This window comes from Neodiprion virginianus, chromosome 2 (genome assembly GCF_021901495.1).
Source record: "Neodiprion virginianus isolate iyNeoVirg1 chromosome 2, iyNeoVirg1.1, whole genome shotgun sequence".
In the NCBI taxonomy this organism is placed as follows: Eukaryota; Metazoa; Arthropoda; class Insecta; order Hymenoptera; family Diprionidae; genus Neodiprion; species Neodiprion virginianus.
Window position 1 is genome coordinate 18,553,114 of NC_060878.1, and position 25,184 is coordinate 18,578,297.

The window sequence follows — 25,184 nt, forward strand, 5'->3', positions numbered from 1 at the left end:
CTGCCAAACTGTAAAAAATCGTTAATCAACTTTCAAGAAAACTGCTCATTTACGGCAGTATGGTGACTATTCAGACCCGTCAAAACGGTATGGCACGGTAACTTTCGTGAATGTCTACTTGGAAAGAATCAGTTGAAGCAAAAATGAGCCTGTAAAACATGGTTTAAAAAAAAAAAAAAAACTTACCTGCTTCGACAAGTATGGCGGGCTGTAAGCTTCATCTCACGAGTACGGCATTTCCCTCCGTCCAAGTTTTTTTTTTTCATAATCCACCGGAAAATGAAAGATTCTTTGTGTAAAAAATCGTTCAAAACGCGTAGTTTATCCAACAAGTTCGATCCTTCGTCCTGCGATTACCACCGACTAGCGCTATGACTATCATTTTCCTTCCATCAGTTATGTAATTCGATCTCCGAAGGGGTGCAATACTTGTAATAAATGAGTTGGGACTTTTTGTCACAATCTTCCGGCCTAGAAGGCATATCCTCTCCTCCAGTGTTCTTACTCCTTCACTCGCTGGGTCAGCGAGCATCATTTACATCAACGAGGCACTTTCGGCCTTCGGATCTCTACAGACTGCCACAAAAACTTAGGCAAAAAGACTGGGTTTCAAGTACGTCCGGCATCAAAATGGCGTTATTTTTATCACGAGAACCGATGGCACTCACACTGTATTCAAACTACGGATGATCGCGATGTCATAGTCATACTGACTCTCTCTGAACTCTCGTCTGTATTCTCGTAGTGGCTACCCTGTTCCGAACTCTGCTTCTGATGTCCAATGTTCTCTTCGCCTGTACCATTTCAACGCTACTTTGATCCGTGGCCACATTAACGATGTCCGCTTCCATTCTTCTTCTCTTATAGGTATGCAACGTCATCACTGCCAGTGTAACGTGATTCGACGTGCAGATTCCAGAAGTATCTGTAACCCTTCCGAGCTACGCATTTTTGCGAAATGATTGGTTGGGGAAAGTTAGTGGTGGGCATTGCTTGTTATGTTAGCGATAACTTCAGAGTAAAAGTATTGGCTGCTTTTCCCCATTAGTCCTCCACTAGCCCCGAATTTTGCACCGTGGCCGTTCCGTTTAAAAACTTGTCGTCTCTGAATTAATGCCCACACGTGTACCAGAATTTTCTCTCGAAGGGGTTCCTCGTTGAACTAGAAAGATCGGACTGGCATTCTTTCTTCTCTTCCACCACGGTGGATGAATTGCTCGACTGTTTCCCAAAAAACTTGGTTGCTGCATTAGACCAGCTTGCACCATACGTGTTCTTGTCTCCCAAACGGATGAATCCTGCGTAGATTTCACCGGAATTGCATAAGCTTATTCGTACTAAGGACACACTTTATAGAGAATACCGTCGTCGATCCAGAAGTCTTGCCTCACTTTAACGCTATCGAGACGTTCATGAGTTTGCATATCAAACGAATTTTATGTGGGAAGGATGTCCGCCATCGGGAATTCCTGTGCGCTCTGAAAGGAGCTGAAGCATTTCGGACTACTGGCTTCAGACTCTAATCATCAGGATCTTTTTTCCCTAGACGAATGAAATTCTTACTTTGCCAGCGTATCCCAACTCTTCGGGAATTAGTCATTCTTCGAAAGCGTGCCTTGCCCTCCGGCCTATAGTGAACTTCCTTGTACTTCAGCGATACCTCACTTGAAGCGCTCTTGAAAGCGATCACTCACTTTACATCGCAATCACGAGGTGTTGATGATCTATCATCGCAAAATATCAAGGATCCTCTTCCTCTGCTTTTCTTGTCCATTTTGATAACTTTTTAATTAGTTTCTGTCCTCAGCAGTTTGTTCTTTCCAATGAAAGCAGGGGCGCGTTCTGCCGTTCGCTAAACTCAATTCTTCCTCTCTCAAGCATTTCCGGCCAATCTCTATTGTCTTCATTCTTTTTAAGGTGGTTACTATCGTATTGTTTTGGATCAGATCATGGTTTTTCTCATTAGCCGTTAGTTTCTCTCAGTTAAGTTTTCACCCTTGACTTAATAGACGATCGACGCCGCTGAGGCTCACCGAAGACATTCATAGATGCATTGATAGCCGTAAGATTACTTTTGTCATTCTTTTTGATTTTCGGTAAGCTGTTGATTCTGTGCTGCTTAGGAAACTCTATGATATGGAATTTTCTCTGACTGCTTTGAAATGGATAGCCAGTTATCTCAGGCAGTGGATGGCGGCAATGGACAACTGTCCTCTTGGCAAAGCCTAGATTAGGGTGTCCGCAAAGGCTCGGTACTTGGCTCCCTTTGATTTCTTATTTTTATCAACGATTTGTGCAATGTCTTAAGCTTCTCAAACCATCTCATCTCTGTGAACGATCTGCAAATTTATTCGCAGACTCCTTTTTGCTGTCTGGCGGATGCTATCCGCAGTATTAACAGTGATATCGACGCTGTTTCAGGCTGGAAGCGCTCCTAAAAAAGGGCTAGTTTGCTTCAATTTTCCACCGATCGATGCCAGTTTTCTCATATTTTTCACTTCCCTAGATTTATTTTCAAAATTTGACACGCCAATAAGAATAGATCGTTATCCAAAAAAAAAAATTACTCAATATTCAGATCTCAGGGAACACTTTCGCACAAAAAAAAAACCAGAAGTGCGAGAACTTTCAGGTCAGCGTTTGAACCACCCGTAAATTAGCGGCAAAGGTGACGGCATTCCAACAATAAAAGTTGCGTTGTCTACCGTATACATAGGTATGAGTGGTAAATTTTTCAATCTTATAATATTTCTATCGAGGGTTGTACATAAAATCGTATTAAATTATTGATTGAAATTCGTCGCTGACTACAAAAAGTTTTATTCGATACATCGAATTATAAATGTTAAAAAAAAAAATAAATAATAAATACGCGTTGGAGCAAAATCATATTGTTTAATTGTTTTGAAATTGGTCATATTTTTCTGTCAAAAATTATTTGTAATCATCCGTTAGCCGCTGAGTATGGGCGATGAGGTGCGGTCTCACCCGACTGCTGTCTGTACCTCCTTACCTCTGTTTCCACTGTGCTGTTTTCTTGCTTCCTTCTTGCTTTTGATTTATTTCCGAACTACTTAATACTTTTGTTTCAATTCCATTGAAGTAGTTGTTTTTATTTTGATTCGCGTAATTTGAATTTCATCTCTGGACTTTTACTTCACTTCTCTCTACTCTCATTTTGTTTCGCTGTACTCGAGGTTATTAATTGTTTCTTTATTTCTCTTACTTTGACTGTTTCTTGGGGTGTTTCAGCTAGTTTAAGGACTTTTTATTGTCTTTTATTATCTGGGGTTGTATTTTTAGCTTTTTTCTTCTCGATATTTTGATTTTGTGATTGTTTCACTTGATGTAAAAAGCCAAATCTTAATTGTCCAGCATTGCCATGGACGTTAATAAAGACTAATAATCACCCCTCTGCATTTTTTCGGTCCATTTTTTGGTGCTTTTGAAAAATGTAAGAATAAATTCTGTGAGATGCTACCATACCCGGATTTTAGATGTGCGGTCGTTTTCAACGCTCAATATTTCGCGCAATTATTAATGTTTTTTTTTACGTGTATCACTGATTTTCATTGACACAAATATAACAAACAACTTGAAAATAGGAAAAGTTGCATATATTTTTTATAATCATTCATAAACGTGAATTGAATATTTATTCCATTTTCAGTCGTCAAAGCCTTCCTAGTCCCCGTGCGCTCAATTTTGCGGATGTTTCAATTGTCTTTCCACCAAAATGTGCTTAGCACATTGTACTAGTAGAATAGGTCGATATCAAAAAAATTTATTTTTTAAGAATTTAAGCCTTCTTAGTCCCCGTAAACAAGGTAAATTATAGGATGATCAATGAATATAAAAAAAAATTCGTGAGAATCTCATGTGTCTAATTGTAAGATGCACTAAAAATAATGATCTGTTGTGCATGCGGTACGTTTCACAAAAAGAGAAAAAAAGTTTGAATTTGCCTCTAGTTGATGAAAAATTAGAGATATACAGTATTTTAGAAGGGTCAGGTAAAGGAAAATTAGTAAAATTAGTGGCAACACTTAAACAGATCCTCTGTACGTACCAAAGAAATGTTGTATATAATTGTTAAAGGTTATATATATATATAAAGATTATATATACATTTGAAGAAAGTATTTTGTAAAAATTGAAAATAATTTGTTTGATTCGTACTTGCCGCCCAGCTCTTATTGTGAATTTTATATTAAGAAATAACAGTAAATTATACTGGTATTTTAAAGGATTACTTCCGTAGCCTATTTTCTAAATATCTCCTGTGCACATATTTTCATGTCAGAGAATTTGAGCAAAAAAGAATCGGAACAACTCACTGGAATTGCATGAGAACAGAAAAAAAGATTTAGTTTATTAGTGAATAGTGAAGAATTAAAAATTTCACACTTTCACTGGTAGTTGATATAATACTAAGCATTCTAGAAAAACAAAGTAATTTTCTTTCATGAACATGTAAGTGCGGAGGACTCTGATTCCGTTTCCTAACATCAGCGTTAACTTGCGAAGCCTCGGAAATGGCACAATTCACATGTGATTTCTCATTAGCATTATACCTATTTCTTTTTAAAACCTATTAAATGTAGTCCGAAATTTTTTCTTACATCCTTTCAATTTTTTGTAGATTATAATTGACCACCGTGTATAACTTTCGCGACGTCATAGAAATACTATAGTTACGGTAGTAGGCTTATTCTTTATAAAAATATGTAGGTAATTGACAGATGATATAAACTCAGTACTACGATTTGACGGTAGCGTGCAAAAGGAAATATGCAATGTGTATTCCAAGTACACGGAGCATAACAATGTTGATTATGTGAACCAGTTTTCTTTTAAAAAATATTTCAAAATCCTGTACACAGCCGAAGAACTAGGTCACTTCCTCACTGACAGCGGCTAAATATTTTCCTTGACCCTGGCCCTGTCCACTAGAATCGCATTTACAGCAAAAGCCAAAGCTCGAGACAAGAAGCCAACGGCTTTTGCGGGAATCCGTATGACTTGTTCGTACTCGTTGCACGTAACTCGTGGCTCATATATTCCCAGGTGTTAAAAGCAAATGAAGACAGTCGCTAATTCAACCTATTATAAAAGGCGATATGTTGAGGGTGTAGAGTAGACTGGGCCAAAAAAAAAACGAAGAATTTTTTTTTTTAATGGTACTGTAAAAACATTGTTCATGACGACAAATAAAAATTATCCTGAAAGTTTGAGCCCTTAATATTAATATTAAGGGGTGTATCGTTACAGCTATTGATTTTTTAACAGTTACCGCATTTCTTTACCCAAAATCCGTCAATTATCAATCTGAAAAATTGCATCAATCCATATTTTTCAAGGAAATAAAATTTCCTACAAAAAAGCTCTCTTACTAAATTGACGTAGATCGTGCCGTTTCCTTGTAATCGTGCCTTAAACATTGATTTGTTTTTTCTGTTAAAAAATCAATAGCCGTAACGATACACCCCTTAATATTAATATTAAGGGCTCAAACTTTCAGGATAATTTTTATTTGTCGTCATGAACCATGTTTTTACAGTACCATTAAAAAAAATTCTTCTTTTTTTTTGGCCCAGTCTAGTGTACAGTCCTGTAAAAACTCATGTAAATAATAATGTCCCATGAAACGAGGGTTTTAGGATGCGCAACGTCTGAGGCTAATAATTTCGATTGAAAGAATACAAACGCTTTTCATTTCGGTAAGACTTGACGATCCGCAAATCTGAACAAAAAAAGCCTGCGGCTATTAACAACTTTATAGACGGGCGATGGTGTTTTCTCATACAAAATTCTCACACTTTGCTAAAATGTTGTTTTATGCAAATGCAGCTCAATTGACTTCAGTTGACCGTTTTCCGTGTTCTCACAGGCTGTCCACTTGACGCATCTTCATCTAAACCTAGTAGATTATCCTTCGAATACCACATTGGGTTACGCAAACCCAGTCAATTCTGCAAAGGATCATCGCTTCAGAGGTGTACATATAGTAGAGAATCATTAGTATATTTAGTATCAGAAAATTCAAAAATTCCTCATCTAAATGCTAGTTTTCATGAATGTCTGGTGTATCGATTAAAAGAAAAAATTCCCAAAATGGTCCATCAGATCCCGAGATACATGCGAACCGAAAGTGTCGGTTTACGCTGCCCAAATGCGGTAAAAGTTAAACTTTTTTATAGTGTGGTATTTGAGAGTTATTTATCTTTATAAATTACAGTAAAAAAGAAATGCATGCTATTGCCAAGAAACTGTAGCACATTGCTTGTGTACTAGTGGATACAATTAAAACAGTCGGTATCAATACCGAAACACGCGTGCCGAGTAACGAACATCGAATATAGCCTCTACTTTGCACATGTTTACGTATAGTGTGCTCTTCTATAACGTTACGCGTAGTGTGTAGTGTATTGAATAAGGAATACAAGTTTAACGAAAGTAATCTGGCTTCAAATAGATATACTACAAATATAAGTGTAGTTTAACGCAGCTACTAGTCGAAACGAAAGAAATTTCTCTCGCACCTGCTACTGGGGATCAGTAATGGTGGTACTTTACCTCGTAGTATCTGGTTTCTTTTTAGCATATATATATATATATATGTATACGTGCTGTACATACCATGCAGGTATGGAGAGATGTGGGTCGCGTGTCGTACCAGGTCACTACACACGTATCCCTCTACCTAAGAGAATATCTTTATCGTTCTGAAGAGGAACAGTAGGGGAGACCAGGACAAAATGATTTAGTGATACAAAATGGTCATGTTAAGTTTTGGGCGGATTGGCGTTGCTAAGGAAGTCAATATTACGTGATTAATATGCGCAGTAGTTGTGAAAAACAGTGCACGTCAGCAGAAGAACGCGAACTTAAGTATTACGTGCTGTGCTTAAAAAATTATAAGGTAAGTGCCTTATATTGATCTCTGCAAACATTGTTCGTATCCTATTTATAAACAAAATGTCGACATAATCTGAAGATTGTGGTACACCAATAGCTTCAATTCGGTGGAAACACTTTTTCATTCGTGACTACCTTGCGCCGAAAAATTGCAATCAGTTTAGGATATGCGTTTCGGACAAAATGATCATTTATGGCCTAAGACAAAATAATCACCACTATTGTAGTGATCATTTTGCTCCGTGCGTTGAAAAAATGGAAAATAAAAGATTTAGACATATTGTCCGAAAAGTTTGTAGTAATTAGAGTACCATTGAATACATACGCAAGACGTGTTTCACTCAAAAAGTCGTCAAGAGATCTAAGAAATAATACCCACCTAACAACTTTTATGAAACTAAAAACTAACTGTAAAAAATAAGTACTTTCAAAAGAAATAAAATTAGTCGGTTGGAAAAAAATGTTAGGTACTGAATATTGAACTTTTAAACCTGCATGCACATAGTTTTCTGTATTGAAATTATGGTGAGGAAAAATAATCAGTGGTCGCTGGTGCACTTTTTCAAAATTTGTAACAATCGCAGTTACTTATTAAATTTGAAAAAATTCAGCAATGTATCCTAAGAATTGTACAGTTCATGGCTTCTATGTTTAGATTCTTAAGGCAAACAAGTCAGATTTTTTAGTCATGTTTCTCTTAGGGGCATCATTTTGCCCTGGTCTCCCCAACAAGCAATTTTTCTAAAATATTGTGGCATATCCCTGAATTGCCGTTCAGGAAACTACAAATTGCTTTCTAGATCTATCAATTGATTAGTCTTCATACCTGTCACACTTTTTTCCTACTTCTTCTGCACCCGTCACAAATTCTTACTTAGGGTAGGAAATACGGAACAGGTGTTCGGTAGCTCGGTCATTTGAATAACCAAATCCTCCTGAGTCTGGATTTTTATATAGCTATCGAAACCATAAGCAGAGTTTAAACTAGATGAAGATTGCGAAATGTTTTGAATTTTCTTTGGTATGTTTACAATGTATAAATTCTCATTTGATGATTCTCCGATTTTTAATGATGTGTACACCTTATTTGTAAAAAAGTTTTGTCAAGTCCTTAGTATTGAAAAACAAAACACATTTGAGGCATTCGACAGAAAACTTGTGTTGGGTGAACTAAAAAGCGTCCTCAAAATTGGAAGAATCAAACGATTAATTCAGTTGGGATAGTTGGGGAATATGTGAAATGGTTTTATTTGAAATGCATGAAATGAATCTTATTATTAGTATGAGCTGTGTTTGTTTGATTAACTTTAGGACATGTAAGTGTTTAAAATCATCCCAATCATGATCCATTATCCTCCACGAAATAATAGTAATATTGATTCGTCTATCAATCAAGGAACGTAACTGTTGAACTCGATCACATCCCTTTCAATGATATTTGATACCCACGTCACTGATAGGATTCAGAATTATTTCTCACACCATCGGGACCTTCTTGTGATAGCGATTGCATCACTTCCTCATTTGTTTGTCACCACGTGGAACGCTTTTTTTTGTCAAACAGCGTTTCAAATGTTGAACCAAAAACATATACCTAGTCGTATATCACTGTGAACAACGCATTCGTTCTTATAATTCAACAACTAAAGTACGAACTATACGTGATTCATTTACATCAAAGATGTGTTGTAATCAGGACATAGAATCGAAATAGTTAAGAGACGGAAATGTCAGCTCAAGTGGTGTGTGTTAGCGTTGGAATTAATCTTGCGGGGTTGCTTGACCAGCCTTATCAGTCAACCTCAACTTACACTACATTCCGATTTTCTTCTGAATTTTTTTCCTTCATTCCACTACTATGTAATGGAAGAAAACTGTCAGATTGGTAACTCAAATTGAATTCTTCACATTAATTAAATGTTGTTTGTCACGAAAAATAAAAAAAAATGAATGAATTATTAATATTCAAGGCAATCAAATTATACATTACTAAATTCAGTGTGTAGTTTGTCCATATTAGTCATCTATCGATTATCATTACTCATGTAATAGAATTATACATTCACGAGAAGAAAATTTGGACGTCATTGTGTTTGGTTGTATTTTTTTATTTGCTTTGTTTAATATATTCCCCATACCCAATTTTCTATTTTTTAACTTCAAATGTGTCTCTAAAGACGATTAGCCGACTTTGGTATTTTTTTAAACGCTTACACTTCAACTCATTGAATTGCAGGTAGTTTTTTGTAGAGGAATTTCGCTATTGACGATACTATTCCATAATTCTAAACATTGGAAATGAATTATGGAATGTGATACAGTCGATTGATATGGCTATGGATTGATTAGATCCGTTGATATTATAAGGTGAGACTGATTTTAGATACGTATAACAGCACACGATATGCGTTTGACCTTCTTGAGGATTTCTCAGCTACCGATAAAGATGGGAAAATTGCAAGGGATTTAGAATTGAGGAAAGCTTAAAACAAAAAACTGACTCAATTATGTCAATCAAAATAAGGCATTGGGAAAAGAGTTGAAAGTGTGACGACGGGAACACACATTGGAATGGGAAATTAGGCTATGGGAAGGTACTTGACGTAGTAGGTTCTTGGTGACTTTGGGTAGATATCACAGATACGAAACTATGAAGGAACGAATAAAATAAATAATTGCAATGACGGAAAATTATTCAAAGTGATAACTATTGACCTGTTGGGTGATGATTCTGACGAATTATTTATTTAGGATCTATTTGATATAATATTCACAGTCATGGATCTTGTATATCGAGGCGCGTACAGCTTCACAACGATGTACTTTACACGAACAACAGTAGATCGCATGTTCGTAAAGGGGCAAATTAGGTTTTTTTACGAAAGTTGGGCATGAAAAATTGCCACATCCCATTTTTTTAAGTTATTCTTTCATCGAAAAATATTCCTAAAACTCTCAAGGTTGCGACACAGTTGATTGTGAATTGTTCGTGAGCCCCTTTATGTTCATCCTATCGGAACCTCTATTTTTTGCAACCTTGATGACGCAACCAAGGCCAAGCCAGAGTTCATACTTGTGGTAGTGTGAAAGGTATGCTGTGCCAAGTTGTTGGTGGCTGTAGTTTACCGTCCGCACTATACGCAGGCCAGGCCTTGCACTTGAGTGAACTTGAGACTGCGCTTTACACGGCGTTACAACGGTATACTAATATCGTGGTGATGGAAGATTTCAATACTGACCTACTTAGCAACTCCCCCAGGGCAAGGCAGGTTCTTTGCGCCGCCGACGGAGTAATCCTCAGTGTAGTAGACCTTGGAGCTATCCTTCACACGCGTGGGATGGATACCTGGCAGGACATTTAGCGATTACGAGATTGGCAAAGTTCAAAGCTGGGGGGAAAATGGAGGGCCACATTTGTCTGGACATGACCTAGTGTTCATGACTTGTTCCTACGTTGCTCCTCCTTTACGTCTCAGAATTGTACAATCGCGCGCATTGGATCTTATAGATCAGGAAAGACCGAGTGGTACGTTACTAGAGCTTAACTGGGAACGTTTCTTCCAGTACAGTGACGTCAGTGAAAAATACCGATTCTTAAGCGGAGCCATACGTGGTGCTCTGAATCTTGTAGCACCTTTCACAACCCGGGTTGTCCGCTCCGTACCCACCCCTTGGATCACTAAAGACATCCGTCGGTGGATTCGGGGTAGAAATAGGGCTTAGTGGTGCTAGTGATGCGAAGTGAAGGAGATTTAGATGATGAGCGAGGGATGTTCAGGGAAAACGGGATTAACGTCTGTTAGCAGTGATTATTTAGCGAATAATTCACGCATCGATATATTAAGGCAGTATTCTACTTTACAACTTTGAAAAAACGTCTGTTAGCAGTGATTATTTAGCGAATAATTCACGCATCGATATATTAAGGCAGTATTCTACTTTACAACTTTGAAAAAAATGCTATTTTTGTGAATTGTTTCTGAGAATACTATTGAAGATATGGATGTAGGTTTTGAAATGCTTAATAAATACACTCTTGAAGTACATAAAAAAAAATTTTTTTATTTATTATATACATTTTTTATACATGTAAAGTATGGTCAAAGCCAACACCTCAAAAAGTAGGTAACGTTGCCGTGGTCGTAAAATCTTGCCGACGGATGGTCTGAAACAAAAAAATCTGATAGTTTTATGTTCAGTATGACTCCAGGAACCGATCTAACTAGAATCAGCTTAAAATTTTAATTCTAACTATATTTTTATTGCAAAAAAAGACACAAAAAAAACGCAATTTTTTTTTCTTTCGTATTTTAGTTGCCATTTTGTTGATTTTGCACATACATAAAATATTCTAGTTAGATCGGTTCCTAAAGTCATACTGAACATGAAACTATCTGTTTTTTTTTTTTTTGTTTCAGACCATCCGTCGGCAAGATTTTACGACCACGGCAACGTTACCTACTTTTTAAGGTGTTGGCTTTGACCATACTTTAGGTGTATAAAAAATGTAAAAAAAAATTTTTTTTTATCTACTTCAAGAGTGTATTTATTAAGCATTTCAAACCCTATATCCATATCTTCAATAGTATTCTCAGAAACAATTCACAAAAATAGCGTTTTTTTCAAAGTTGTAAAGTAGAATACTGCCTTAACAAATTTGGGTACATACAAAAAGTTTTGTGTAATAATTGGCTTGGTGGGTACAATATCAGGGGGGTGAGGACCGTTTTAGGAGGACGAAACTGATGACAATCGGTAGCAATTAATCAGCGAATAAATATCTCGTTTGGAATTTTTCGAATTCAGCTTTATTTGCACTATTTTCACTATGTGATGATCCAAGCTTAATAGTAAGCTGGGTCTGCCGCCTTTTTTCTCAGTAACGGCTGGAGTGAAAAAATTTTCTTTCCGTAATTGAAAAGCGTTTAATTAGCGACTCATTCTCCAATTTGTATTCACTTGTTATTCTACATTGACATAGCCAGCTTGACGGAGGTGATAGAAAGACGAAGGAAATTTTTTAAGGAAATTCGGGTCTGGCGTTTGGTGAGATTCACTTGTTAGTGCTAGATACTGCCTCGAGTATAATCCTGCCTTGACATAATTACGGTACAGACAACTTTAAGACTGCCCATTACGCTTCCAGTACAGGTTCGTCAGTTATTATTTTCTACCTCTGCCGTGAATAACAAACATGGTAATTCATCTAGGTGCTCATTGCAATAGGCACTCATTCGTACGTGTACATGTACATGTCTTCTTTTGCACGAGCAATTAGAACCCACAGTGCTACTCGAGAATTTGTAACGAAGAGAAGAAAAGAAAAATATATGTCGCGTGAAGGGAAGAAAGTACGAGGATCGAGTTAAGCCGTGGGTAAGAGAGCGACAAATAAAAAACATGCAATTTCGAACTCAACGTATATGTATATTTTGAGATTACGCATTGTAAATGTGTATACCTACAATATGACCTTACGTTTTTCGACATTATTGCAGCAATAACGACATCGCCTAGCTCATAAAAATCAGTTCAACCTTGAACTTTCTACTGTGTGCTCAAAATGTTTACATAAACCGAATATCAATTATCTCATTCAAAATGTATCAAGCGCATAGTCCAGTCAAAGCACTGTAAAGATACAAAAATGATGTAACGGTGGTTAATATAATACTCCCTTGATATATGTATAATTGGAAAGCCATACATTTCATCGACAATAACACACATATTCACAACTTTGAAGAGATATCGTTGTCAAATCATTGCTACATCGAAAAAATCGTATCGTTCGAGTCATTTTAATGAATTAGAGCTCATTGTATTCATAAATGATGGTCTACTGTCTATTGAAATTGTCAATTAAAATTAAAACTGTGATATGACATTACCAGCGCAGTGTTCAGATGTGCCATGATAAACATGGTATTGAAAATTGAAGTGATAAAATAATTGAAAAAAAGAAACTGACCAATTGTTTGAAATTGAACTACAGTCTTTATTGATGCTCAATCCTCTAATCAGATCTAATTTCACCCCCTCATAGTGGATTTTATCCTCGAAAAAACATGAATAATCCGAAATCAATCTCAACTCGATCGTGCTCAATAAATTCTATATGTCACGAAAGGACAAAATAATAATACAGTCAAGTTAAGGAAAGATTCTCTCAGTGTGAAGACCTGCGTAACTTTGAGATAGAATGGTTAATGCAGATGAATAGGGTGACTAGTAAAAAGACAAAACTGTTGCTGTAGCAGTATAGCCTGAAGAAAGACATAGGGAAGGTCTCGTGAAAGGGCCAGTTCCAAGCCACTCTGTCACTGCTAGCGCCAACACATGCACGACTATTACGTACTTGTGTTGGCGCTGGCCGTGACCACGTGGCTTGATACCGACCTTTTTACTAAACCTTCTCCGTAGGTGTTTCCCCTCACCAGGGAACCACCGAACCATAGAGAATAGGTGGGTCAAATCTTATAACAGTAAACGAGTATACCGAGATCCGTACTGCCGTTTATACCCAACAACTCCTAACCGTCTTTTCTCACAGCCCTTAGGTCCAGTGAATTTCCATGTGGAGAGATACCTCCGTAAATGTCAAACTGACACACGATATTCTGATTAATCTTTCGCCTTTTTCACACCATTCTTGTTATTAAAAATTTGTATAGCGTGAAGAGTAAACACACTAAATAACTTATCCGAAATTTAATGTTCAAAACGAGAAGGCATCGGATCTACCCAAATCGTGTCTACAAGTAAAAAGATCTCGAAATTCAATCCTACATGAGGTGGTTCTACATCACATGTATTCCACAAGCGGGAGTTATACAAGTTCGTTTTTGCACGCGGCGATTCTACATCAGCAGGGTCGGTCAATTTATACAAGATCTCTACACGAGGCATTTCTACACGTCCGTTCATCCGAAATTTGTTTTAACGTGCAGCGATCCGACATCAGCAGGTTGGGTTCGTTTCAACGGTCTTATTTGCACAGAATAACAAGCATGGCCTCTCGCAGAATCACAACGAAGGTTTATGTATACCTCTGTAGAACATATTGTGTAGGTAAATCTCGTTCTATAGAAATGAGTCCGTATTGGAACAAATCTGAATTATTCTTATCAGACCGCCACATATAGAAACCAACCCAACTTGCTCACGTACGACCGCCACATCCAGAAAAAGATCGGTAGAATAACCACATGTAGGATCGAACCTGTAGAACTTATCGATTGTAGAAAAAGTTGGCGAAGAATCAATCCTCCTCCTTTGTGGCCACTGTCTAGTCCTTTTGGATAACAATACGATAATGTTGGTTAATAAAAGGAAGAGAAGAAGAAACCTTCCAGCCCCCGAGCATATCGATCAGATTGTAATCAGTGATACATTTACAGCAGGTGATCTCTTCAGATATGGGACCTTTAACTCAACATTTTCCATAGTTCAATGTCAGCGGCTTATGGATAACTAGAAGAATTATGGGTTCGTGAAGGCTGGTCCAACGACTGGTTGATAAATATCCTGTGTAACGATTCGAATATACCCGTTAAATAATCAACACAAGGACTGATGAGAATTTGACTCGTGGAGTTAGATACGTGATGTATTTCTTCACCAATTTTACCGATCTTCATGAGAAGCTGGTCTCTGTGCCAACAAATCTTTGCGAAGTACAACGTGCGAAAGTTCTAGTCTCCCAGTGATCGATCTTCGATAATGCAAAAAAGAGTAATTTAGCATTCGGACAAACATTTCGGTTAAGGTCATCTACGGAAGATCGTCACTAATAGGTAACTAAAAGTTAAGTTACCATCAAGACAAACATTTAAAACACGAAAAGTAAAAACTTCAACAAAAATACCGAAATTAAAGAGAGACTATTTAAAAAGAAAAAAACAAGATAAATAGAGTGAAATCCGAGAAGCAAGTTTACCAATGAAAAGACAATTAGCATTTATAATTTTAACATTATACGCCTGTTTAAAGAATCTACATATGGAATGGATGAACGAATGAATCTTAAACTTAAGGACGGCACGTGTTTTAACTAATGGAGGCACAAATAAAAGAAATCGTGCTACGTTTATCTTACATCCAGAAATATGTGTATAGTTTATTCTCAAATTAATTAAGTAAATAAAATATTCTTGTACCTGCTATGTCCTTGGCACTCAAGGCCTTAGTATATACAATATTTTCTTTTTAATTAACTGATTTCTATTCTTTTTAATGACTCAGGATTGATATCCGATTAAATCTAAATTTCATTTCAAATTTATGTCATATTCATACCGTTTCCCGTATACAATCCATACTTAGATAATAAGTAAAATAGCATACGAATATATTCTAGAAATAATCACACGTGTGTCTTGCATTACCAGCGCGTTCTTTCAGAATCTAGCAGGCTAAGGGCCTTGGATTCCTACAGATAAAATATATTTCGTTTTCGAATAAGGTAGCTGGCTTGTTTCAGACCCATATCAGTACAGAATATTTCTTTCCAACTTATAGTTTACGAATATCAGTAGAACTATACAGACTGATCCCGATTTCTATAAATTGTTGCATGCCAATGGTCACAGCTGTATATTTACAACCTTTTTTAATTTATATTATTCTCATCCTGTTGAGAGTCCAAGAAAAACGTACGCAAATCTTTTATGATATATTCAAACATGTGTAATCAAGTGCAAACTTGCAGCAGTACCTTTCCAGGAAACAACTCTGCCTCATAATCAGACGTTTCTGTTGTAAGATACCGTAACGTAAATTATCCCTTCTCTAAAATATATGCGAAGACAAAGAATGACATTTTAATGTCCTCTTGTAATAAGCCGGAGGTCTACTTTCCCACTAGCTTTGACTCAAGGGTAAAATCCGAAGAACAAATGGGTAGATTTTGAAATAATCATTCTAAGGGTAAAGTTTGCCTATTGGCCTTGATGCCAGAACATTTTCGAGAGCTAATTGGAGATAATAAATGGAAGTGTTAGCAAGTCTCATTCTTACAAACGAATAAAGGGTCAGTGTAGAATCGGTCATGTAGAGTCGGAGTCAGTGATACGGTTAAGTAAAAATCAAAGAGCAGTTGAATAAAAATCAGAAAGTTGAATATATGGTACTGACCGAAGAGTCAAGTAACTTTTAATAATCAGAAAATCAACGTGATTATAAAAAACAGTCAAAATTTTCGAGTGAATAATAGAAACCAAGACGTGAATCTTGGCAAAGTAAAATGGAGGTTCGAAAGAAACAATCTTACCTTGCCTCTCTTTTGCATTTAAATGTTTATTTTGTTTATTACGTAAAGGAATCATATTTTACCCTCGATTGCTATACTTTATCAATGAATCAAACATTTCAATGAACATTTATTTTTTGTGCTTGATGAATAATTAGTTTTTGTGATAACCTTTATGATTGCGAGTTGGAAATTTTAACTCTTCTATCAAAGATCATCCCTCAACAGACATTATCATAAACAGCTCCGTATCTTCATCCATATAACGTACATACCGCTAAACACATGTGTACGCCCACACAGCCCGAGATTATTAACATGGTTCAAAGAAAAATGAACTTTATTTATAATAATATCATCTTTATTCATTTAATGAAACGGTAATCCATCATGAATATCTCTAAATCTAGACGTGACCCTCTGATGTTTAGTTTAGTGTCTTGTAACCTGGCGTAAATTTCGATATACAACATTCACCTAGATTATGAGAAACATGTGAGAGCTAATTAGTCTTCACTTTGGTGACAGCATAATAAAAAATATTAAAAGTTGGCTAGTAACCCAGTTCATTACAATACGCGTGCCGTATAGATGTATTCGCATCTGAAATCGTTACATTCCAAGGTAAACAAGAAAGGTTATAAGAAATAAACAAGAGATGAAGTTCACTTCAGTTTGAAAGACGTCTTTACCTGTCTGAAGATTCCAAGGAAGGTCGCGATCGCCTGGCCGTTAGCCGATCAGCTACTTCATACTATAAGTCCATGAGCAGATGATTAACATAAATGTTCGGCCAGCGTGTATCGGGGTTTCCGGAAGGCTCGGCACTTGTATACTGTCACAATCGAGACAGGACGGAGTTCCTTGGCCCACTGCCATTTACTCGACAACCGTAGTATTGCCGACCTAATTTATTGAAAAATTAACTAGAATTAGCTATAAGCTCTCGGAGCTTCAAGTCCTGTCCCTGTTGAATATCACCACCTGTCAGTTGTGATACCAAGAGATCTGACCATTTCGATATTGCTGAAGAATCGATTTCGTTTTTGACGCAGTCCGATAGTTCTGATTCATTTAGGAAATGTATTGAATTTAATTTTGGAGGTCAGTACTCTAGAAATTTGTAAAGCAAACACCTGATTTAACTCGAGTGCGAGGGGTGAAGCACTCTCAAATTACAATTTGTTGAAGTCAAAATCAGTTGAAATAAGTCTGGCTTTTATTTGCCAAGTACCGTTTAATGATCTATAATGTATTTCCTTTCTATTTCACGTATCTTTTTAGTACGATAAGAAGAAATCATTTATTTTAGATAAAAGTGTTTCAAATTGATCCCTAACAAAAATCACGGCGAATAACTGTGCAACGCAGCACAAATATCAAAGAATCTAAAATAACGTAAAATAAACGGCGACTAACGAAAAATAGGGTAAGATAGCATTCGAATCTATCCGCGTCTATAACAGCTTGTAGGGCGTCAGGAAACATCGGAACGAGTCAGGCCTTCCGCTGTTTTATTGTTGAAAAATTCAACACAAGATTTGTAATCACTAACCCAATAAATGCAGTAGATTTAACCCCATGCAGTAGGAGTTTAAAAATGAAATTGGCAAACCAGTCCTTTTGACTGGTCTGGTAGTTCTAGTGTTAAAATTAGCATTTTGACCGCGCAGACGATCACCAATTTTGGTAAAAATCTTTGTATACAACTGATGCGACTATCAACAAAATTTCCTACATTTTATTTTTTAAATATTTTAACGTACGATTCGTAATCACCGACTCCAAAAACACCTCTACACAAATTTAAAGTCAAATCACGGATGTAATATTCTGAAAAGTTGTCCACCATTGTTGCAAAATGTTTTGTGCCCGCCATTTTTTTTTTTTTAGCAAGATCAGATATAAAATTCGTAATCAACGATTGTAAAAATCTGACGACACAAATTTCGTGCAGATTGGATGAAATATCAGAAACTTATTCCGCCAATTTGTGACATAAGATTCGAAATCAGTAATCCTATAATTCACGGTACACAAATTTCTCTGTACATGGGATCAAATTTTCGAAAATTGACCTGCCATTTCGTTTTTAAAACACCCAACGCAAGAGTTGTAATCAGCATCTCCAACAATTTAAAAATACGTAACTTTGTCAAAATCGGACAAAAATGTCATTGAATTAAAAAAATCGAAATTAATCTCCTTCTCCTGCAGGTTCAATTAAATGTTAAAAATATAAAAATGAATGAAACAACTATTGCGTTTTTATTATACGAGTGAATAAAATGATGTGGCATGTATTATAAGTGCTTTACCCCTCGCTTGAGCGTCTCTGCAATCGAATCCAATTTGAATAATTCTGAAATGGTTTGATTTTTAATGTAAACAGGAAAAATCCACACCTTTGCATATTTCTCTATACTCTTTTTCTGTGTGTTTATTGCATTCCAGGGCTGCCACTGAGTCGCTGAGTCAACCACTAGTAAATTTTTCTTTGACTTTCTTCGAATTATGTCACTTTTACTACAATTTTTGTCCCTTCGAGTTCAAAAAACTATACTAGTTTTCAAATTGGAAATCACAGAAACCTCTCCTCTTTCAAACTTACTGTCTTACGAGTCCATCTGATTTCAAATTTCTCACCAAAGTGCGTTACTTCACAACTTTAAAGCTCAAGGAAGTTAGCATTTATCATTGAAATAAACCCATCTTCACCGATTTTTGGGATAGAGCTTCATTGCCTGTCAAAAATCGAATCTGAGAATTTCCCGCGCCTTCACTTTCGTGTCAATCACACGTGGCGAAGAGCCAGGAAAAAAATAGTTTTTGCAATACCTGCTTGGAAAGTTCAGTTTTGGAAGCCTATGAAGCATGCGTGATGTGCCTCATTTCCAAACTGAACAGAAAAGCAACGTCAGTACATTGAAACGTATGCGGCTGTTTTCGAAACCTGGGCATGTGAGAACACCACGTTATCGTAAGTGTCTTTGCCTAATTAGGTTGTAATTAGAGAAGGATAAGTAAAATAAATAGGACTTCCTCTAGTGGGCTAAAAGTTGGACCAGTCTCGCCGACCCGAAAACACTCTGATCTCTCTAGAGACCGTCATAGACTTGGGAACGACCGGAGCTGCCTTGGACGTAAACAAGAATCTTCCACCGTTGCTCCTATAGATAGACAAGGGCAATTCAGCCGATACTTTCCTCTTAGAGACAAGGGTTTCAAATTATTGCTACCTAATCGAAGACACGGATAAAAGCCAGTGCTTCCTTTTAACAATGGACTCGCGAAATCCAGAGCCGCCTCCCTCGACAGACTTGGGCATAAAAGCCGAAGCTAATATTTCCTAAAATAACCAAATCGACAGCTAAATTACGGACCAGGGCTGTAACCATGGCCCTGTCAGGCTGCGTTTCAACAATAATAGTTCCCGGAAACAACTTTTCCAGTGTCGCCGAACTATCACAGATGAGTTCACGCTGTCTGTTAACTCTATCCGATATCAATTTGCCTGCAATGATAACGAACTAAAGAAGCAAATACATTGAACTTTCTTACAATAACGATTTAATTAATCGAAGAATTGTGCTCCAGGCAAAATGATACTAAGAAAATCATGCAAAATCAAGGTAAATTAAATTAAAATAAAATACTACAGAATTCGTCGGTTCTGCTCCTACGATTTATAAGTGTTTAAAATTTTTCTTAACTGTCCATGCTAACCTTTTCTCATCTATCATTTAAAATCCCGTGATATCGTCGTGAACTTGGCTGTTAATTTGACTCTACGATGAATCTAAGCGCTATGATTGAAAATTCATATTGCAAAATTGACTCCTAGTTCGGAAACGATTTATAGACAAACGTAGTCTCGTCGGATGACATAGCTCGGCGCTCTACCTGAGATCTGCTGACTGGTGCTTCTGGCGCATCACTATTTATACTGCCTGCGGCTCTTCCATTGCATTGCGCCGTCGCGATCAGACTAGCGATTCTGTACCCGTATCTCGGGAGCTGCTGCGTCCTGTCGGTGTCCTACAACTCCGCTTAGTGGCATCGACTAGCCTCGACTGTTTTCGGTGTTTGTCGTTTCTGCGCGGTATTCGTGTTCTATTCCACGAGCTTGCCTGCGTCCTGCAGTGTCCTTCGACCACGGTCTTACATACAGGTCTGGCAACGAATTACGAAGCCAATTTTCTACAGAGCGGCGTGGTTCTCTTGCTGTCCGTGGTTTTTAGTGTTTGAAATAGCCATGTCGCGGCGCTGCTATCTAGGGATGTACGTGGGGTAGGGATGGTAGGGATGAAAATGTGCCAATAATAATATTATTATTACGTTGGCGCTGCATTGCGCATGCGTTGATTATCCATCCCTCGAACACAACGCCGACCTGGCGGCCACAAAGTGAGATAAATATGTGATGTATGTAAGACCAGAGATGAGTGGGGAGATCTCCAACGCTCGGCTTTTCGTGATACCAGCTGAGTTGGAGCGTCAACGTGACACCTAAGCGGCCACGCACCGAAGGTGGCCCATTTCCGACCCGACACCTAGGCGGCCATGCACCGAAGGTGGCCCACAATCGTGTAGATATAGATATACTCGGTCGCTCGAGCAAGTGGTTGCCAATCGCATCCTTGTCCCCGCTCGCACAGATGTTTCCATGAATGCAAGAATTGGGATTTTTTTTGTTTCAGTTATGAATGTCAGCGAATAAAAGTATCTCCAGATTTGATAAATCTTGGATTCAATTGGCGGACGTTAAACCAAATTAATTAACCATTCCCAGTCCAAATACTTTTTTTTTTTAATATATATTATTTTTTTATTGATATGAATATATGTGACGCCTGGTGTTCTCGAATATTTGTACACGCAGTCTATGGAAAAATATACGAAGCCAGCTCGACAACATTTATGCAAAATGTGCAATGGGAGAGTGGTTGGGGGAAATTTTTTTTTTCTCGAACTGAATCTTACAGAGAAGCATCAGTGAATTCCAAGCAAGCTCCATAAACATACCGAGCAAACGCGCGATCACGGACGTAGCTGTGGTGTGGCTGAGTGGATACCACATGAGGATGAATTTTCAATCACAGGTTTTTGCGCAAAGTTTTCCTGTATTTAAGTTAATTACTACTGTGTTTGCTATAATACTGCATTCAAGTCTTAAACAAAACACTAAAAAATAAGTTAACCACTTAATGTAAAACAAAATGTTAGATTGAGCTTGAAATTCAAGCCGGAGCTACATAAACTAAGATAATTACAAGTGCAACATTGTGAATATTGTACATTTATTGTTCATCTAAATGAATATGGTTTCCACCTCAAAAAAAAAAAAAGAAAACGTGAGGATGGAGTGATGCGGGACACGGGTTCGATCGCAGTTCACTCTTTTTTTTTCTAAATTCAATCCCGGCTTTTGTTTTTGTATTTTCGGAGAGAACAAACAAATGAAAGGAAGAAAATTTCCAGAGCCGGTCGATTTTTTCCTTCTTTCCTTTTGCTTTTTTTTTACTGAACCCATCTTTTTTGTAGTGGGGGTAACCCAGAAGAGAACAAATAATTGAAACAATTAAATTCCGAGAGTGAATCGATTTGTTCCCCGCTTTTAGCGCCTCTTTTTTAATGAGGAAAAGTTTTCACAGTAATTAAAAATAGAGATTACTAAAAACAAATGTATTGTTTTTTAATGCGATTGGCAACCACTTGCTCGAGCGACCGAGTATATCTATATCTACACGATTGTGGGCCACCTTCGGTGCATGGCCGCTTAGGTGTCGGGTCGGAAATGGGCCACCTTCGGTGCGTGGCCGCCTAGGGGTCACGTCGACGCTCCAACTTAGCTGGTATCACGAAAAGCCGAGCGTTGGAGATCTCCCTACTCATCTCTGGTATGACCGTGCCTTCGACTCCGTATTGGTGGCATCGGCTAATCTCGGTGCCCGTCGGCGTTCGTCGCATCTTTACCATGTAGCTGGCAGCTTTCACTTGTGTCTGTCACAAACAGCTGACCGTTACAATATGCATGCAATTGTAATGCTTGATTTTCCGCACTGACGTTTTCTGCAGCGTATGTACACTAGGGTAGTCCTTGTTTGGGTTATTGACGATTTTTGTCTGGAGCACCCCCCAAACAATAGCTTTAAATAATTCAGAACCTATTCGCGAATCTTTCCAGATTTTCATATCAATTTCAACCCGTGCCTATAAGAGAGTGGATTTTCACACTTGAGAAACACATATTTCGGACACATTCTCAGCATATATCTTATTGTAAGAGTGAAAATGTCTCAAAAAATCTGTAGCTGCGAGGTTTTAGTGAGCATTAGTGCTACTATGTAAGAAAAAATTCACATCATCATATCATGCAATCTGGATGAATTGCACACCCTCGAAACCTGACTTTTTCCATTTAGAGAAAGTGCAATTTATCGAAATTACCTAGTATGATGATGTACATTTTTTCTCAGATAGTAGCACTAATGCCCACTAAGACTTCGCTGTTGCAGATTTTTTTGAACATTATTACTCTTGCAATAAGATATATGTTGAGAATGTGTCCGAAACACGCGTATTTTAAATGGGGAAATATACCCTCTTATAGGTACGGCTTAGAGTTGAGACAATAATGTGAAAAAATTTGAGAATTGTTTTTAAATTATTTCAAGTTGATTTGGGGGGCGTGACAGAAAAACATCATCAACACCTTAAATAAGGACCCCCCTAATGAGTTAGAAGTTCGTAACTGTATTGGTTATTATACATGAATGCATCTTGTCATCACTGACTGTCAAAACCAACGAAAACTTTAATCATACAGACCCCCCTAATGTACACTTTCGAATAACTCAATAATTTGAGTTAATGCGCACTGAGTCATTGAGCGTAACTGACTTAATTCCAATTTTGCAGGCTATGAGTGGCACCTTCGGTGTTTCTTAAATTGAACTTTCCTTCACAGGTATTGCAAAGAGTAGCGTGTGTCACATCTGTTAACGGGTGATATCTGACTCATGTAATTACAGGTCTCACGCTAGTGGTACCGTGGTGGGTGATACCACGACGCTCGAGTGGGGATTGCAGTCGCGCACTTCATAACAAATCAGCTTTAAGAGGGTGTCCTGGTCGATTGTGACATTGATGTACATATATCTCTAAATATCGAAGTTCGCGTATCTCAAACGCATAAAAGGGCTTGACAACCCGATTCTGTACACAATTCTCAATAAAAATAGTCAAATGCATTTGCATTTGTCGCAGAAATAAAGAAATGACATGAACTTCACGAGTTTACTATTGCGATTATCCTATTTTTTTCAATTGTAGGAAAAATGTTTAGTACGCATGCTTTTGGTTTGTTATGCCATAGAATATGCTTTATGAATTTTTATGAAAATCCACAAGCCATAGGCAGAATGCAGTAGCCATACAGCTAGATTGGCTTTTCCCAATCGTGCATGCGCTACGGCTTCTGCATTCTGGCTGTGACCACTGTACTTTTTTTTTTGTCAATAGCCTATAGATTGTGCAGTGTTACGGTACCGCTAAAGGACAGAGATAGTCCTGGAGCCGGGCATCTTTGTTGCATGATCAAGAGAGTGGGGAGCAACTGCTCGATGGGGTAAACAATGAGACAAGCGGGGAGGTATACTTGTATAAGCTACGTGTTTCCCCCTCCAAGGTAGCGATTAGAGTAAGAAGGCTCTTTCTCTCTTATCACAGCTTCAGTTCGGGGCACAGACCGCGCAGTCTATGGTAGAGTCCCTACTAGAAAGACTATAACAAGGAACACGAACTACGATTCGAAACGCGGTCCAAGAACCATCGCTGTTAATTGGTCTAGTGAGACACGAAAACCGCAGTTGCGGACTTACATGGGTCATGTCAACTTCACGTTCGCAATGCAAATGAGCCCAGGGGCAAGCGAGATTCAGTGCATTGTACCAACGCACGAAAGTGCTCTCGGCGCACCTCCCCAGCTCCATTTCACTCCTTCGCCGACAACCCGAAGCTGTTAACACGTCATTGCGTGTTATGTACTGTGACAAGCACTCAGGAAGACTGCAGACTTTATGGCTCACTAGCGCCAACTAAGGGTGGCAATTCGTAGACCCCACTTGACTATACGCTCGGCATAGCAGTTCGTGCTCCTTGTTATAGTTTGCATGGTCCACGGTCTTATTATAGAACTATAAAGATAGACTGAGCGCTCTTATGAGCCGCTTAAAGCAAACATTTAAAGGACAGAAATATGCCGGGAGTACTCCTTTCTCTCTTTGTCGATATTTGTGGCGGGGATCGAGGCGGTAGAGGAGAATGAGGCGAAATTATGCGCCTATATCTATAGCTGTTCCACTTCCACTGCTCCGTTGTCTCCCACCATGACGCCGATTGAAAAGAGAGAGCAGTACTCCCGGTATATCTCTGTCCTTTATATGTAATTGTCAGTGCCTCCTATAGAAGCGCTCAGTCTATCTTTATAAGTCTATGGGTCTTATATACGGGTAGAAAAGAAGACGCGAGAAGACATAACTCTGTACCACCGTCTTACATACAGGTCTGGAAACTTTGGTGGTGGGGGTGTGTCCTCTTATTGAAGCACCGACCGTTTCGCCTAGTGACCATGAGTGTCGCTGCGATAGAGGTGTTAAGGCTGTGCGAGAGAGATGGAAACAGGTTGTTGACCGTCCGAGCTGTTTCCATCTCTCTCACACAGCCTGAATCCCTCTATCGTAGCGACACTCGTGGTCACTAGGCGAAACGATCGGTGCTTCAATAAGAGGACACCCACACCACTGAAATTTTGACCGAGTTTCCAGGACTGTATGTAAGACCGTGCTTTGTACTCTTTCTCAATGAGGATGAGATAGAGAACTAGCCACCATAAGGCGCCAATGTTAAGCTCCGTACAGAGTTTTGCAGCGCTTCTGTTGAGTCAGGGCGGAACTAAGGACCTCCCACCACTGCGATATGCACGGATTTTGAATCTCATGTTAATGAAAGCAAA

The 25,184-nt window shown here is 38.1% G+C and overlaps 1 protein-coding gene across 3 annotated transcripts in view; it reads left to right on the forward strand.

The window, feature by feature from the left end:
* LOC124298713 (lysophosphatidylcholine acyltransferase) overlaps positions 1 to 25,184 on the forward strand; it is a 114,952-nt gene that overhangs the window by 23,536 nt on the left and 66,232 nt on the right. The gene's annotated exons all lie outside the window — the stretch shown is intronic.